General features: G+C 38.3%; 2 pseudogenes; both read right to left on the bottom strand.

Moving 5' to 3' along the window:
• Positions 1 to 162: 162 nt before the first annotated feature.
• Positions 163 to 2,779, bottom strand: LOC118912077 (olfactory receptor 52A1-like; annotated as a pseudogene).
• A 514-nt stretch (positions 2,780 to 3,293) lies between these two features.
• LOC130685030 (olfactory receptor 52J3-like) lies at positions 3,294 to 4,210 on the bottom strand (annotated as a pseudogene).
• Between the last annotated feature and the right edge of the window lie 11,879 nt (positions 4,211 to 16,089).

Genomic DNA, 16,089 nt, shown 5'->3' with positions numbered 1-16,089 from the left:
AGAGCTACTATCATTGTTAACCAGTGTATTTTTTATGTCAACCTAGCTGTGAATTGTGAGATAAATACCTTTAAAACAGAGCATGATGATGTGAATCCCCAGCAATGAGCACACGGAGTCCAAACTCCCTGCATCTCTACATGGGCACAAACATTTAATTGATCACTGCTGGGATCTGTGATTCAGAAGAAAAATCTGAACCACATGCTTATGAATTACTTTATCTTTTACACCATAGACAATAGGGTTGAGTGCTGGTGGAACAAGTAGGTAGATGGTAACAGAAGAATGTGGGTAGAAGGGGCAACATGTCCAAAATAGTGGCTGAAGAAAGAGAAGAAAACAAGAATATGAAACTCAAGGAAAACAAAACTTTGAGGTGTACATATATTAAATGCTTAGAGCCATGCATCCTTTTGGTGTAGATGGAAAACAGCCTAGAAAGCAAGGATATAGGAAATAAGGATAAAAATCATGTCAAATCCCAGTATTGTAAAACCCACAAAAAGACCACTTGTTTTATTGACTTGGACGTCTTGTGCAGCCAGCTTGACCAAGCCATATGCTTACACTAAGAGTGGGCAATTACAATGGAATGGAAAGGTGCAATCTTTTGATTAGAATGGGTAACAAACTGATGAGCATTGTAGCTCGGACGGCCACCATCAGTATCATGCAACCCAGGATGGAAGGTGTGAGAGTGGGTGCATGCCTCAGTGGATTACAGATGGCAATGCAGAAGTCAGAAGCAATGGCCAACAGGATGCCAGACTCCATACACTGCAAAGTATGGATAAAAAAAACAGCTGGGCTAGGCATGTGTCAAAGGCCATGGGGCAAGATCTGAACCAGCTCTTTCCTTTTATTCTAAATATAAGTGATATACTACAATATTTGTCTTTCCCTATCTAGCTTACTTCACTTAGCATAATGCCCTTAAAATTCATCCCTTTTGTCACAAATGGCAAAACTATGGAGAAAACAAAAAGTAGTTGCCAGGCTGGTGTAGCAATGATGAATGAATAGGCAGAGCACAGAGGAGTTTATTGTAGTGAAAATACTCTGTATGATATCATAATGATGAATACATGTCATTATAAATTTGTCCAAACCCATAGAATGTGCACCACTAAGAATAAACCCTAATGCAAATTATAGACTTTAAATGATTATCATGTGTAAATGTAGGCTCACAGTTATAACAAATGTATCACTCTGGTGGAGAAAGTTGATAATAGGAGAGGCTGTGGATGTGTGGGGTCAGGAGTCTTTGGGAGAGCTCTGTGTCTGCCTCTTAATTTAACTGTGAAAGTAGAATTGCTCTAAAAGTATAAAGTCTTTAAAAAAGCAAAACAAAAACAAAATGAGACATTTCCTGACTTTGAAACTTAACTATACAGGTACAGTGATGGAATAAGGACAGACATATAGATCAATGGCATATAACTGAGAGTCTATAAATAAACCTTACTTCTGTGGTCACTTAATTTTTGCTATGGATAGCAACATAGTTTTGATGAGGAAAATAATTTTCAACAAATTTTGTAGGGCAACTGGATATCCACATGCAAAAGAATGCAGTTAGAGGCCTGTTTCCTGTAATATACAAGAACCAACTCCAAATTTGTCTGAAACTTAAATATAGGAGTTAAAATTACAAAATACTTGGAAGAAAACATAGATGCAAATTTTATTGACCTTGAATTAGGCATTAGTTTCTTAGATATGACAATAAAAGCACATTCAAGATAAATTGGGCCTCATCAAAATCAAAACTTTTATATATCAAAGGACAATATCAAGAAACCTCTTGAAAGAATACCCACAGAATGGAAGAAAATGTTTGAAAATTACGTATCTGTGAAGGGACTAGTATCTAGAATATAAGGAGTGCTTATGATGAAAAGACAAACATCCCAATTAAGATTGGCAAGAATTTGAATAGACATTTCTCCAAAGATATACAAATGGCTAATAAGCACATGAAAAGATTCTCAACACCGTTAGTCATTAGGGAACTACAAATCAAAACCACAATGAAATTCCAGTTAATATACCCTGGAAAGACTGTATGAGAAAGAGGGCAGGGAGGGTTTGAGAACTGGAAGTCCTCAGGGATCAGCCTCCTTAGACTGAGAGCGGCAGCCACAGTGTCTGCTAGTATTAAACACCATCTCCAGTTTAGTGATCCCGGCCTCTGAAAGCAGGTTTTATCAACAGCAGCTGAGATTACACAGTTTCTAATGACAGGCCTGGGCCTTTGTCAGGGTATAACTCTCCGCCAATTGCTCTGGCCTTGAGTCTTGTGCCTCTGACTTCACAGATTCCCTTTTTGGAGCCCTTTGCCCACCTACCCCAAGTTTCAAAGTAACTGTCTGCTATGGCCCTTCTTGGGCCTTTGCCACTAGCAAGCTGTCTTCCTGGCTGCACCCAGAAAGACAGAGGGCCATGTAGGACCAGATAGGAGGCATCTATAGGGACAGGTGACACTCAGGTTGCATCTGAGTCCAGGAAAAATGCTAGGAGTCAGCAGGCAAGACATTCAGAGGAGGGAAATAGGGCCGTGTGTCCACAGGACAGCAGGGCACTGCCATAGGCACAATTTGAGGCCTGCCACAGGCTCAGAGCTGCTTAATGCTGTTCTTATGCTTTGATCTGGAAAGGGTGATTACCCTGGAGAGGCTGTGTACAAACCTTCTGAAAATATCCTGCCCAAAGTCTCTGCCCTGAGGTGACAGACAGGAGACTGGAAGCAGGTGCCGCAGGGACTGTGTGCCATCTTCACTCCATGCACAGCTGGTACTCAAGCCCTGCGTCCCTGGTGTGTGCCCCAGTGGGAAGGGAGGGAAGATCGTGGGCAGCTGCCCTTTAAGCCTTCATTGGTGAATGTACTCAGTTAGCTGTGAAACTGGTTTGACCTATTAGTAGAAATTTCACATAGAATTCTATTAGTTATATGCACACCAAGTCCAAGTTTAATCAGAGAAACTCCCAGACATTAAATTAATGATAGGGACCCATCTGCAAGTCTCCTTATCTCTCTTTCCCTCAGTATAGTAAATTGTGACAGTCAGAGGATGCAGTCCATCTGCAAAACTAAAGAGAACATACCAACAGATTTAAAGTGAGAATTACTTCCTAAGGCTGGGATTATCTGATTATGTCATGTCATTTTGAGGCTCCAGTTACCATTTTCTCCATGGACAAATAAACCGGCAACTGCCTGTCAAGTGGAGTCAATATTATAATTACATGCAGATCTTTTTTTCTAAAGATCAATAGGGTAGTGTTCCTTACTTTCCAGTAAATTCTCGAATCACACCCTCTCTTATTTGCTTGGTCCTTACCCCATAGATAATAGGATTAAGGGCAGGTGGAAGAACCACATAGATTTTGACAACAAGAATGTGGACGTAAGTGGGTATTTTTTTGCCAAACCAGTGAGTGAAGAAGAAGAAGAGAGTGTGTACAGAAAACAAACATGACTACAGCATGGAGCCACGGGTGCTCTATGTCTGATGATGGGCATCTTGTGATTTGAGGCAGAATAGAGCATGGAGTACATAGCCACAGGAGATTCCAACCAGTATCAGGACAAGGACAAGAAAGAAAGGAACAAAGAGCCCATAAAAACATTGATTTGAATGCTGGTGGAAGCCAGCTTGGCAGACAATGACCTTGAGCTCACAGTAGCTGAGGGCAGTAATGTGGGCCTCACAGAAGGGCAAATGGTGGATTAGGTAGATCATAGGCAGTGTGAGCCCAACTGTACTCTATACAATGCCCAGTCCCATTCCTGACAGCACCAGACTGTCAGGATGGTTGTACAGTCCAGTGGTGCACAGATGGCTACATAGCGGTCAAAGGCCATTGCCAGGAGCAATGCAGACTCCATTCCTGTGAAGGTGTATATGAGAAACATCTGGGCTACACAGGCCAAAGCCAATTTCATGAACACTAAATCAAAAGATACCCAACGTATGTGGTACTGAGGATGTGGAAAGGGCCAGATCTATGGATGAGAGGATGGACAGGAAGAAGAACACTGTTCTGTCCATATGACTATCAAAACTGTGGCATTGCCAATAAGATCCATGAAGTAAACACAACAGAAGGGAATGGAAATCCAGGCATGGGCCGTCTCAAGCTCTGGGATGCCTAAAAGGAAAAATGTGGATGAATGGAACTTGGTTATATTTTGACAGGGCATTCTGGATTTGGCTGGAATAGGAGAATATAGGGTCCTTATCTGAAAACAAAAAAAAAAAGTGCAAGAATAGTTTTGAATATTAGTTTTTGCTATAGTACAAGGGAAGGTAGTGATATTATTTCTTGTTCATTTTTCTGATCCTGAAGAAACCAAAAGGAGAATTCCTGATCATTTGTGATGATTACTAGCATAGCCAGTTATGAGAGATAATGTAATATCTGCAGATCTGAACCCAAATACTCTGTATTTTGGTCCTTTTTCTTCATGAGCAAAGACGGGTATTTTGATTGATATAAAATATAAGAACTTACCAATTTGAGAACGTTGAGAACAAACATAATGACTCATTAATGCAAAAAAAATGTATGGATGCATAAACACAGTCATATGACATAAACACATACAACAGTCATATACATATAACAATGTATTATATGCCAAGTGCCTTTAGTACGTTTTATTTAATACTGATTTCACAATTCAAATTTAAAGTCACCTCTCAAACCAACAAGTATTCTTTACTAAAACATCCAATAAACCCTTACAGGTAAACCTTAAACCAAGACAGGCACAGGCATTAACAATTAGAGAACAAGTTACCACCTAAAGCATTTTAGGGTAATGTGAATCCCTTTGTTATTTAGAACATAGTGGACCATCAGGCAACAAAATGAACTTGAGGTTTTTCCCTGTTCTTTTATACAAGGAGAATATCCAAGAGAGACTGTGTCAGAGAAGTGAAAATAAAGGCTGAGGAAAGAACTAATCATGACCTAACTCTCCTAGATCAGGAGCAATTAGTAAGGTTTTATCCTTACCCCAAGTAATATCTAGAGGATAATCACATCCTCTAATAATTCATTTTAACACAAAAATTCAGATAAAACAAAGAAAGAAAAGGTAACTTTAGGGAAGTGATAAGGCATTAGAAAGAAAAGAAAAAGAAAATGAAAATGGAAGATTGGATGGAAAATAGGAAGGAGGGGATGAAGGAAAGAATAATTTTTAAAAATTATTTAAGTATCACTGGTATACAGTCTTATGATGGTTTCATATGAACAACATCATGGTTTCAACATTCACCCATATTATCAAGTCCTCCCCACCCTCATTACAGTCACTGTCTATCAGCTTAGTAAGATGCTATAGAATCACTACTTCTGTTCTCTGTGCTATACTGCCTTCCCTATGACCTACCTACATTGTCATTGTGAATTATAGTGTCCCATAATCTCCTTCTCCCTCCTGACACAACCTCCACAGCCCTTCCATTTGTAACTACTAGGCCCTTCTTGGAGTCTTGACAGTCCCCTGCTGTTCTGTTACTTCAGTTTCACTTTGTTGTTATACTTCTAAATGAGTGAAATCATTTGGTACTTGTCTTTCTCTGCCTGGCTTATTTCATTGAACATAAAACCCTCTTGCTCCATCCATGTTGTTGCAAATGGCAGGATTTGTGTTCTTTTTATGGCTGAATAATATTCTACGTGTATATGTACCACATCTCCTTTTTCCATTTATCTATTGATGGACACTTAGGTTGCTTCCATTCTTGGCTATTGTAAATAGTGTGGCGATGAACATAGGGCTGCATATGTCTTTTTGAATAAGGAATCTTGTTTTCTTGGGGTAAATTCCTAAGAGTGGAATTACAGGGTCAAATACAAACTAATTCTGTTGTTAGTTTTCCAAGAAACCTCCATATTGCTTTTCAGAATGGTTGAAGTAATTTATATTCCCACCAGCAGTGTAGGAGGGTTCCCCTTTCTCCACATCCTTGACATTTGTTGTTCCTAGTCTTTTGGATGTTGACCATCCTTACTGGTGTGAGGTGATATATCTCATTGTGGTTTTAATTTGCATTTCCCTGATAATTAGTTATGTGGAGCATCTTTTCATGTGCCTACTGGCCATCTGAATTTCTTCTTGGGAGAAGTGTCTGTTCAGATCCTCTGCCCATTTTTTTTTTATGGAGAAAGTATTGATACAATTTAATATCCATTCACTTTAAATAAGCAGACTTGGAATAGAAAGAGACTTACCTACTCTGAAAAGGTATCTAGTTTTTTAAATTCATTTTATTATCATCAATCTACAATTGCACGAAGAACATTATGGTTACTAGACTCCCCCCTTCACCAAGTCCCCCCCAACAAACCCCATTACAGTCACTGTCCATTAGCGTAGTAAGATGCTGTAGACTCACTACATCTCTTTGCTGTGTTGCACAGCCCTCCCTATGCCTCACCCCCACATTACACATGCTAATCGTAAGGCACCCTTTCTTTTTCCCTGCCCTTATCCCTCCCTTCCCACCCCTCCTGCCCAGTCCCTTTCCCTTTGGTAACCATTAGTCCATTCTTGGGTTCTGTGATTCTGCTGCTGTTTTTTTCCTTCAGTTTTTCTTTGTTCTTATACTCCACATATGAGTGAAATCATTTGGTACTTGTCTTTCTCCACCTGGCTTATTTCACTGAGCATAATACCCTCTAGCTCCATCCGTGTTGCTGCAAAAGGTAGTATTTGTTTTCTTCTTATGGCTGAATAATATTCCATTGTGTATATGTACCACATCTTCTTTATCCATTCATCTATTGATGGACACTTAGGCTGCTTCCATTTCTTGGCTATTGTAAATAATGCTGTGATAAACATAGGGGTGCATCTGTCTTTTTCAGACTGGAGTGCTGCATTCTTGGGGTAAATTCCTAGAAGTGGAATTCTTGGGTCAAATGGTATTTCTATTTTGAGCTTTTTGAGGAACCTACATATTGCTTTCTACAATGGTTGAACTAATTTGCATTCCCACCAGCAGTGTAAGAGGGTTCCCCTTTCTCCACAACCTTTCCAACATTTGTTGTTGTTTGTCTTTTGGATGGTGGCGATCCTTACTGGTGTGAGGTAATATGTCATTGTGCTTTTAATTTGCATTTCTCTGATGACAAGCGATGTGGAGAATCTTTTCATGTGTCTGTTGGCCATCTGAATTTCTTCTTTGGAGAACTGTCTGTTCAGCTCCTCTGCCAATTTTTTAATTGGATTATTTGCTTTTTGTTTGCTGAGGTGTGTGAGCTCTTTATATATTTTGGATATCAACCCTTTATCAGATCTGTCATTTATGAATATATTCTCCCATACTGTAGGGTGCCTTTTTGTTCTATTGATGATGTCCTTTGCTGTACAGAAGCTTTTCAGCTTGATATAGTCCCACTCGTTAATTTTTGCTTTTCTTTCCCTTGCCCGGGGAGATATGTTCATGAAGAAGTTGCTCGTTTATGTCCAAGAGATTTTTGCCTGTTTTATTCTAAGAGTTTTATGGATTCATGACTTACATTCAGGTCTGATCCATTTAGAATTTACTTTTGTGTATGGAGTTAGGCAGTGATCCTGTTTCATTCTCTTACATGTAGCTGTCCAGTTTTGCAAACACCATCTGTTGAAGAGACTGTCATTTCGCCATTGTATCTCCATGGCTCCTTTATCGTATATTAATTGACCATATATGTTTGGGTTAATGTTTGGAGTCTCTGTTCTGTTCCACTGGTCCATGGCTCTGTTCTTGTGCCAGTCCCAAACTGTCTTGATTACTGTGGCTTTGTAGTAGAGCTTGAAGTTAGGGAGCGAGATCCCCCCCACTTTATTTTTTCTTTTCAGGATTGCTTTGGCTATTCTGGGTCTTTGGTGTTTCCATATAAACTTTTGAACTATTTGTTCCAGTTCTTTGAAGATTGTTGTTGGTAATTTGATAGGGATTGCAACAAATCTGTATATATTGCTTTGGGCAGGATGGCCATTTTGACGATATTAATTCTTCCCAGCCAAGAGCATGGGATGAGTTTCCATTTGTTAGTGTCCTCTTTAATTTCTCTTAAGAGTGTCTTATGGTTTTCAGAGTATAGGTCTTTCACTTCCTTGGTAAGGTTTATTCCTAAGTATTTTATTCTTTTTGATGCAATTGTGAATGGAATTGTTTTCCTGATTTCTCTTTCTATTAGTTGATTGTTAGTGTATAGGAAAGCCACAGATTTCTGTGTGTGAATTTTGTATCCTGCAACTTTGCTGTATTCTGATATTAGTTCTAGTAGTTTTGGAGTGGAGTCTTGAGGGTTTTTTATGTACAATATTATGTCATCTGCAAATAGTGACAGTTTAACCTTTTCTTTACCAATCTGGATGCCTTTTATTTCTTTGTGTTGTCTGATGGCCGTGGCTAGGACCTCCAGTACTATGTTGAATAACAGTGGGGAGAGAGGGCATCCCTGTCTTGTTCCCGATCTCAGAAGAAAAAAGCTTTCAGCTTTTCACTATTCAGTATGATGTTGGCTGTGGGTTTATCATATATGGCCTTTATTATGTTGAGGTACCTGCCCTCTATACCCATTTTGCTGAGAGTTTTTATCACGAATGGTTGTTGAATTCTGTCGAATGCTTTTTCAGCATCTATTGGGATGATCATGTGGTTTTTGTCTTTCTTTTTGTTGATGTGGAGGATGACGTTAATGGATTTTTGAATGTTGTACAATCCTTGCATCCCTGGGATGAATCGCACTTGGTCATAGTGTATGATCCTTTTGATGTATATTTGAATTCGGTTTGCTAATATTTTGTTGAGTATTTTTGCATCTATGTTCACCAGGGATATTGTTCTGTAGTTTTCTTTTATGGTGGGGTCTTTGCCTGGTTTTGGTATTAGGGTGATGTTGGCTTCATAGAATGAGTTTGGGAGTATTCCCTTCTCTTCTATTTTTTGGAAAACTTTAAGTAGAATGGGTATTATGTCTTCCCTGTATGTCTGATGAAATTCCGAGATAAATCCAGCTGGCCCGGGGGTTTTGTTCTTGGGTAGATTTTTGATTACTGCTTCAATTTCTTTGCTGGTAATTGGTTTGTTTAGATTTTATGTTTCTTCCTTGGTCAGTCTTGGAAGGTTGTATTTTTCTAGGAAGTTGTCCATTTCTTGTAGGTTTTCCAGCTTCTTAGCATATAGGTTTTCATAGTAGTCTCTAACAATTCTTTGTATTTCTGTTGGGTCCATCGTGATGTTTCCTTTCTCATTTCTGATTCTGTTGATGTGTGTTGATTCTCATTTTCACTTAATAAGTCTGACTAAAGGCTTATCTATTTTGTTTATTTTCTCAAAGAACCAGCTCTTGGTTTCATTGATTTTTTCTATTATTTTATTCTTCTCAATTTTGTTTATTTCTTCTCTGATATTTTACTATGTCCCTCCTTCTACTGACTTTAGGCCTCATTTGTTCTTCTTTTCCAATTTTGATAATGGTGACATTAGACTATTCATTTGGGTTTGTTCTTTCTTCTTTAAATATGCCTGAATTGCTATATACTTTCCTCTTAAGACTGCTTTCGCTGTGTCCCACAGAAGTTGGGGCTTTGTGTTGTTGTTGTCATTTATTTCCATATATGGCTGAATCTCCATTTTAATTTGGTCATTGATCCATTGACTGTTTAGGGGTGTGTTGTTAAGTCTCCATATGTTTGTGAGCCTTTTTGCTTTCTTTGTGCAATTTATTTCTAGTTTTATACCTCTGTGGTCTGAAAAGTTGGTTGGTAGAATTTCGATGTTTTTGAATTTACTGAAGCTCTTTTTGTGGCCTAGTATGTGGTCTATTCTGGATAATGTTCCATGTACACTTGAGAAGAATGTATATCCTGTTGCTGTTGGATGTAGATTTCTATAGATGTCTATTAGGTCCATCTGTTCTAGTGTGTTGTTCAGTGCCTCTGTGTCCTTACTTATTTTCAGTCTGATGGTTCTGTCCTTTGGAGTGAATGGTGTGTTGAAGTCTCCTAAAATGAATGTATTACATTCTATTTCCTCCTTTAGTTCTGTTAGTATTTGTTTCACATATGCTGGTGCCCCTGTGTTGGGTGCATATATATTTGTAATGGTTATATCCTCTTGTTGGACTGAGCCCTTTATCATTATGTAATGTCCTTCTTTATCTCTTGTGACTTTCTTTGTTTTGAAGTCTATTTTGTCTGATACTAGTACTACAACACCTGCTTTTTTCTCCCTATTGTTTGTATGAAGTATCTTTTTCCATCCTTTGACTTTTAGTCTGTGCATGTCTTTGTGTTTGAGGTGAGTCTCTTGTAAGCAGCATATAGATGGTTCTTGTTTTTTATCCATTCATTGACTCTGTGTCTTTGATTGGTGCATTCACTCCATTTACACTTAGGGTGATTATCGATAGGTATGTACTTATTGCCATTTCAGGCTTTACATTTGTGGTTACCAAAGGTTCCAGGTTACTTTCCTTACTATCTAAGATTCTAATTTAACTCACTTAGTATACTGTTACAAACACAGTCTAAAAGCTCTTTTCTATTTCTCCTCCTTTTTCTTCTTCCTCCATTCTTTATATATTAGGTATCAAATTCTGTACTTTTTGTCTATCCCTTGATTGACTTTGGGGATAGTCAATTTAGTTTTGCATTTGCCTCACAATCAGCTGCTCCACTCTCCCTACCATGGTTTTACTACCTCTGAAGACAGCTATCCAACCCTAGGAACACTTCCATCTATAGCAGTCCCCCCATAATAGACTGTAGAGATGGTTTGTGGGAGGTAAACTCTCTCAGCTTTTACTTATCTGAAAATTGTTTAGTCCCTGCTTCATATTTAAATGATAATCCTGCCGACTAGAGTATTCTTGGTTTGTAGCCCTTCTATTTCATTGCATTAAATATATCTTCTACTCCCTTGTGGCTTGTAAGCTTTCCTCTAAGAAGTCTGATGATAGCCTGATGGATTTTCCTATGTATGTGATCTTTTCTCTCTCTCCAGCTGCTTTTAATACTATCTCCTTGTCCTTGATCTTTGCCTTTTTAATTATTATATGTCTTGGTGTTATCTTCCTTGTATCCCTTGTGTTGGGAGATCTCTGCACTTCCATGACCTGAGTGTCTATTTCCTTCCTTAGATTGAGGAAGTTTTCAACAATTATTTCCTCAAAGAGACTTTCTATCCCTTTGTCTTTCTTCTTATCTGGTACCCCTATAATGTGAACATTGCTCTCTTTGGATTGGTTGCACAGTTCTCTTAATATTCTTTCATTCCTAGAAAGCCTTTTTCCTCTGTGCCTCACCTTCTTTGTTTTCCTGTTCTCTGATTTCTATTACATTTACTGTCTCCTCTTCCTCACCTAATCTACTTTTAAATCCATCCATTGTACGTTTCATTTCAGATACTGTATTTTTCAAAGTTTCCATATATTTCTTGAAGTTCTTCCTGAGATATTGAAATTTTGGTAGCTCCTTCAGCATGTTTATGACTTTTATTCTGAAATCCTTATCAAGATTGGCGATTTCAGTTTCACTAAGCCTTATCTTGGCATTTTTTTTCCTGTGATTTTGTTTGGGCCAAATTCCTTCACCACAGCACCCTCTTGCACCCAGAAACTCTACTGTCTGGAGCTGCCATGTACCTGTAGGAATTGTAGGGGTCACAGGTGACTGGAGCCAACACCTACTGCAAGGTAAGAGTTAGGCTGGGAGGGTTTCCTGCCTTCCTGGCTTTAATGCCTGCCTCCACACCCTCCATGAGCAGGGCCATCCTCCAACTGGACTGGCATGATGGCAGGGGAGACAGGTGAGCTGGATCAGTGCCTGCCTGGAGGAAGGAGTGGCTGGCTGTATACCACAGTGGGGGTCTTTAGGTCTGCATTGCCAGCCCCAGGGATAGAGTGTCTGAAGCTCCTGAGAATTCCCAACCTGCTGGACTAAGCATACTGAGAAGGTTTTATCCACCTGTTCTTTCTCCTGAAAAGCAAGCTCTATGTAATTCTTGCCCCTTTAGTGCCCCTCTCCCTGCTGGGAAGTTCTTCAGACTGCCTGCTTTTCTTTTGTCCACTGGGGTCCAGTTGTGTGTAACTGCTTTCCATAAGTAGCTGGAATCTGTCTCTCCAAGTATTTCACCCGTCTTTGCTTTCCAACTCCACTAATGTACAGAGCACCATGTAATGTCGTTTCATGCTTCTGGAACTGATCTCCAGGGCTGGATCTTCAGCAGCCGTGGGTGGTTTCTACTCCCTTCCTTCTCCATTTCTCTTCCTCCTGTCTGTAGGCTGTGGTGGGGGGAGGTCTTGGGTCCTGCTAGATCATGGATTTGCCACTTTACACTTTCTGTGAGGTCTTCTCTTTTTTTCCAGATGTAGGCAGTCTATTCTGAAGTCTTCAGGTCACTTTCTTAGGATTAGTTGTGTTTGCTATATTTTCATGTTTTATGTGGTTTGGAGAGGAGATCTACCTCATTTCTCATGCTGCCATCTTTTTTCCATCTGTATCAAGGAAAGAATAATTTTTAAAAAGCTCAGTCCCTTATTAAGCTTTGCATAGTTGCAGAAAGTAAAAGCTCATAAATTGTGATAAACATATCTTTTTGAGGATCTCTAAGAATATTTAAAAAGTGGTTAATCAAAAGTCCTCTAACAGTGGATAAGAAGATACTTAAGCTTCTCTTCTAAGATTCTGAGTTGTCTGCTTCCTCCTTTATTCTTTGTGTTTTGAGTCTACTTATAGCTATCTTTCTTTCCTAAGTAGAATTTTTCTACTGCCATGAAAGACCATTATCTTTACTACCCTGCAGTAACAGAAAGAACAGGAATTACTAAATATTAAAACAATTCCCATGCATCTTATTCACTGACTACTATGTGATGAATATATCAGAAATTGTCCTCAAAAACTTCATCTTTGGTCAGTAATCTCTAGAACAGTCTCAGAGGATGCGCAAAATTCCCTTATGAAAATTAATTCAAGCCCTTCCCCTTACCTATGAGCAAAGAGCTTCTGGTTAAGGCTTACCTGGATTCCTTGGTCAATATATAACCCATCGTTAACAGGAATAGAAACTAAAGAGTGCTTATTGTTTCCACCTGAGAGAATAGAGTTTGAAACTTCTGGCTCTCAGTCTCCTAAAGGACAGCTCTGAAAATAAACCCAAATCACAGTCCCTTTTGGCTAAGGGTTTTAGGACTATGATCTGAAGTTTCCTTGGAAAGGACTGAAATACTTTTCCAGGGAGGAGGGAATCGGAGAAAAAAAAAACAGGCAGAAGAGAAACAGACAAAAGGGCAGAGATATAAATTACCACCAAAATATTTGCACATATATATATACAAAATATACACAGAAGAAATACTCAGTGCATTCAAATGAGTGCAGTTTTGCACTGTAGTCTTTTAACATTTTTGTAAAATTTTACAAAAAAAGAGTGGGGAAGTCTTTTGATTTCCCTACTCCTCTTTAAAATCAAACAAGGTATTTCTGATGCATATAATTCCTCTTCACATATTCATGTTCAAAACTAAACAAATAAATAAAAAACTAATTGATCAAGGCACTCTTCCTCATGGCTCAAGGACAGTTCCTCATAAGGGTACTCCAGAAAGTTCTTGAGACAGCAACTTGTTTGCCTATAGTTGGTAGAGACTGTTTACTTTTTATCACCTTTGTATAAAAAAAGAAAATTCCTGATTTCCTGAGTTATTAAACTGTCATTATTGTTCTTAAGAAGTTATCTTGCCTTCTTTGCTGTTGCTTCTGTCTAGACATCCAAGGGTCTTAGGAAGTTTAAAGTATTTTCTGTTCCATAACATTTACAAAACATTCTATCTCCAAACTTGTGATCACCACTTCTTGGATTTCCTGAATCTGCTTGTTGTTTCACACACAAACACTGTGTTTCTCTAAAGGATACTTCTTCATTCCATGTGTTCCATACCAACTAAATGAACTTTTAAACTCCTTGCCTTCTCAGACTTTTCATTTATTATGGTAAAATATACATAACACAAATATTTTCTATGTAAAAAATTTTGAGTTTATGATTAAGGACACTAAGTATACTGACATTGTTGTGCAACAACCTAAGTTCTTCACCATATGTAGAATCATACATACAGTATTTGTTCTTTTATGATTGGCTTATCTCACTTAGTATAAATGTCCTCAAGGTTCATTCAGGTTGAAGCAGAATTCCTTCCTTTTTGAGGTTGAATGATATCTCATTGTATGTATATACCACTTTTTGTTTATCCATCCTTCCATGTGTGGACACTTGGGTTGCTTGCACCTTTTGGCTCTTATCAATAATAGTGCTATGAATATAGATGTACATTTATCTGTTGTGTCCTCCCTATTTTCAGTTCTTTTGGATATCAACCCAGAAGTGGAGTTGTTGGATCCTATGGTAATTCTATATTTAATTTTTGAAGAATTTCCAGTTTCCATAATAGCTGGACTATTTTACTTGCCATCAGCAGTCCACCAGGGTTCCAAATTCTATACATCCTATCTAACACTTGTTCGTTTCTTTCATTTCATTAATTTTCCTTCTCTAAATAATTCCTTTTTAATATTTCTTATAAGACCAGCCAACTGGTAACAAATGCTCTCAATTTTTGTTTTCTGAGAAAGCATTTCTCCTTTTATCACTTTTGAAGGATGATTTTGCAGGGTACAGAACTCTCCAGTGGTGTTTTTTTTTTTCTCTTAAGGTTTAAATATTTCACTCTACATTCTTATTGCTTGCACGGTTTCTGAGGACAAATCAGTTAATGATTCTTATCTTATTCTTCTGTAGTTAAGGGGTTTTTTTTTTACTCTGACTTCATTAGGGTATATATGCTTTTCATCTTTGATTTTCTGCAGTTGGAAAGTGATATGCCCAGTTGTACATTTTCATAGATGTTTATCCTAGTTGTTATTCTCTGTGCTTCCTGGTTATGTGATTTGTGTTGGCATTAATTTGAAGAAATTCTGTCACTATTGTTTCAATTTCTTATGCTCCCTTGCCCTTTTTATCCTCTGATATTTCCTTGACTCATGTATTCCACCTTCTGTAGTTGTCCAACTATCCTTGGATATTCTTTTCTCTCTCCTTTTCTTTTTTCAGCCTTATTTCTGTTTGTTTTTCAATTTTAGAGGTTTCCATTGAAATATTCTCAAGATCAGAGACTCTTTCCTTAGCTGTATTTAGGCTACTAAGCCCCTGAAAAGTGTCTCATTTCTGACAGTGTTTTTTGTCTCTAGCATGTGTTTTTGGTCTTTCTTAGGATTTCCATCTATCTGCTTACACTTCTCATTTGATCTTGATTGCTTTGTGCTTTGTCAATTAGAGCCCTTAGCATGTTATTCAACGTTTTTAAAAATTCATGGTCTGATAATACCAATATCCCTGTCATATCTAAGTTTGCTTTTGATGTTTGCTCTTTTTTTCAAACCATATTTTTGCCTCTTAGTATGTCTTGTAATTTTTCTTGATACCAAGACTGATTTGTTGGATTAAAAAACTGCCATAAATATTCCTTTTGTGATGTGGTGGTAAGATGGGGGGAGAAGGAAAATGTTCTATTGTTCTATACCTACCTTTCAGTCTTTCAGTGAACCTTTGCCTCTGGACTACGGATTTCCTATGTTATACTTAGCTTCCCTCTGCGCATGCCCCTTAGGGTGGCCCGAATGGCTGCAGTGGGCTCAAGTTGGCTATTTCCCTCTTCCTTCAGGGATTGCTAGAGCCAGCTGGATTTTTGTATTTTCCTCCCTGCATGTGGAAGGCTAAAACCAGCTGAAATTGAATATTTTCCTTCTCCCTGGTCAGTTAGACTCTAATAAAACTCTAGCAAGTTGGGCTCTGGTTAAACTGTTTTTAGTGAAGGAAGAGATTGTTAAGAAGAACAAAATGCTCTGGCGTATTTCAAAATGTTTAGTTTTCCTCTCCCCCTGCCAGAAGCATGAGTGGATTTTTCTATGATATTATTGTGAGGACCTGTTGAGCTACTGGAGGAAAACTCACACAACTGTTGGGGTCCATTAATTACTGGGTTCCCTTGGAGGTTATCTTTCAGGCTTGTTTA

The sequence above is a fragment of the Manis pentadactyla genome, chromosome 9, assembly GCF_030020395.1.
Source record: "Manis pentadactyla isolate mManPen7 chromosome 9, mManPen7.hap1, whole genome shotgun sequence".
NCBI lineage: Eukaryota > Metazoa > Chordata > Mammalia > Pholidota > Manidae > Manis > Manis pentadactyla.
Note: the sequence above shows the minus strand (reverse complement) of the source record. Positions and strands in the feature narration are given on the sequence as shown.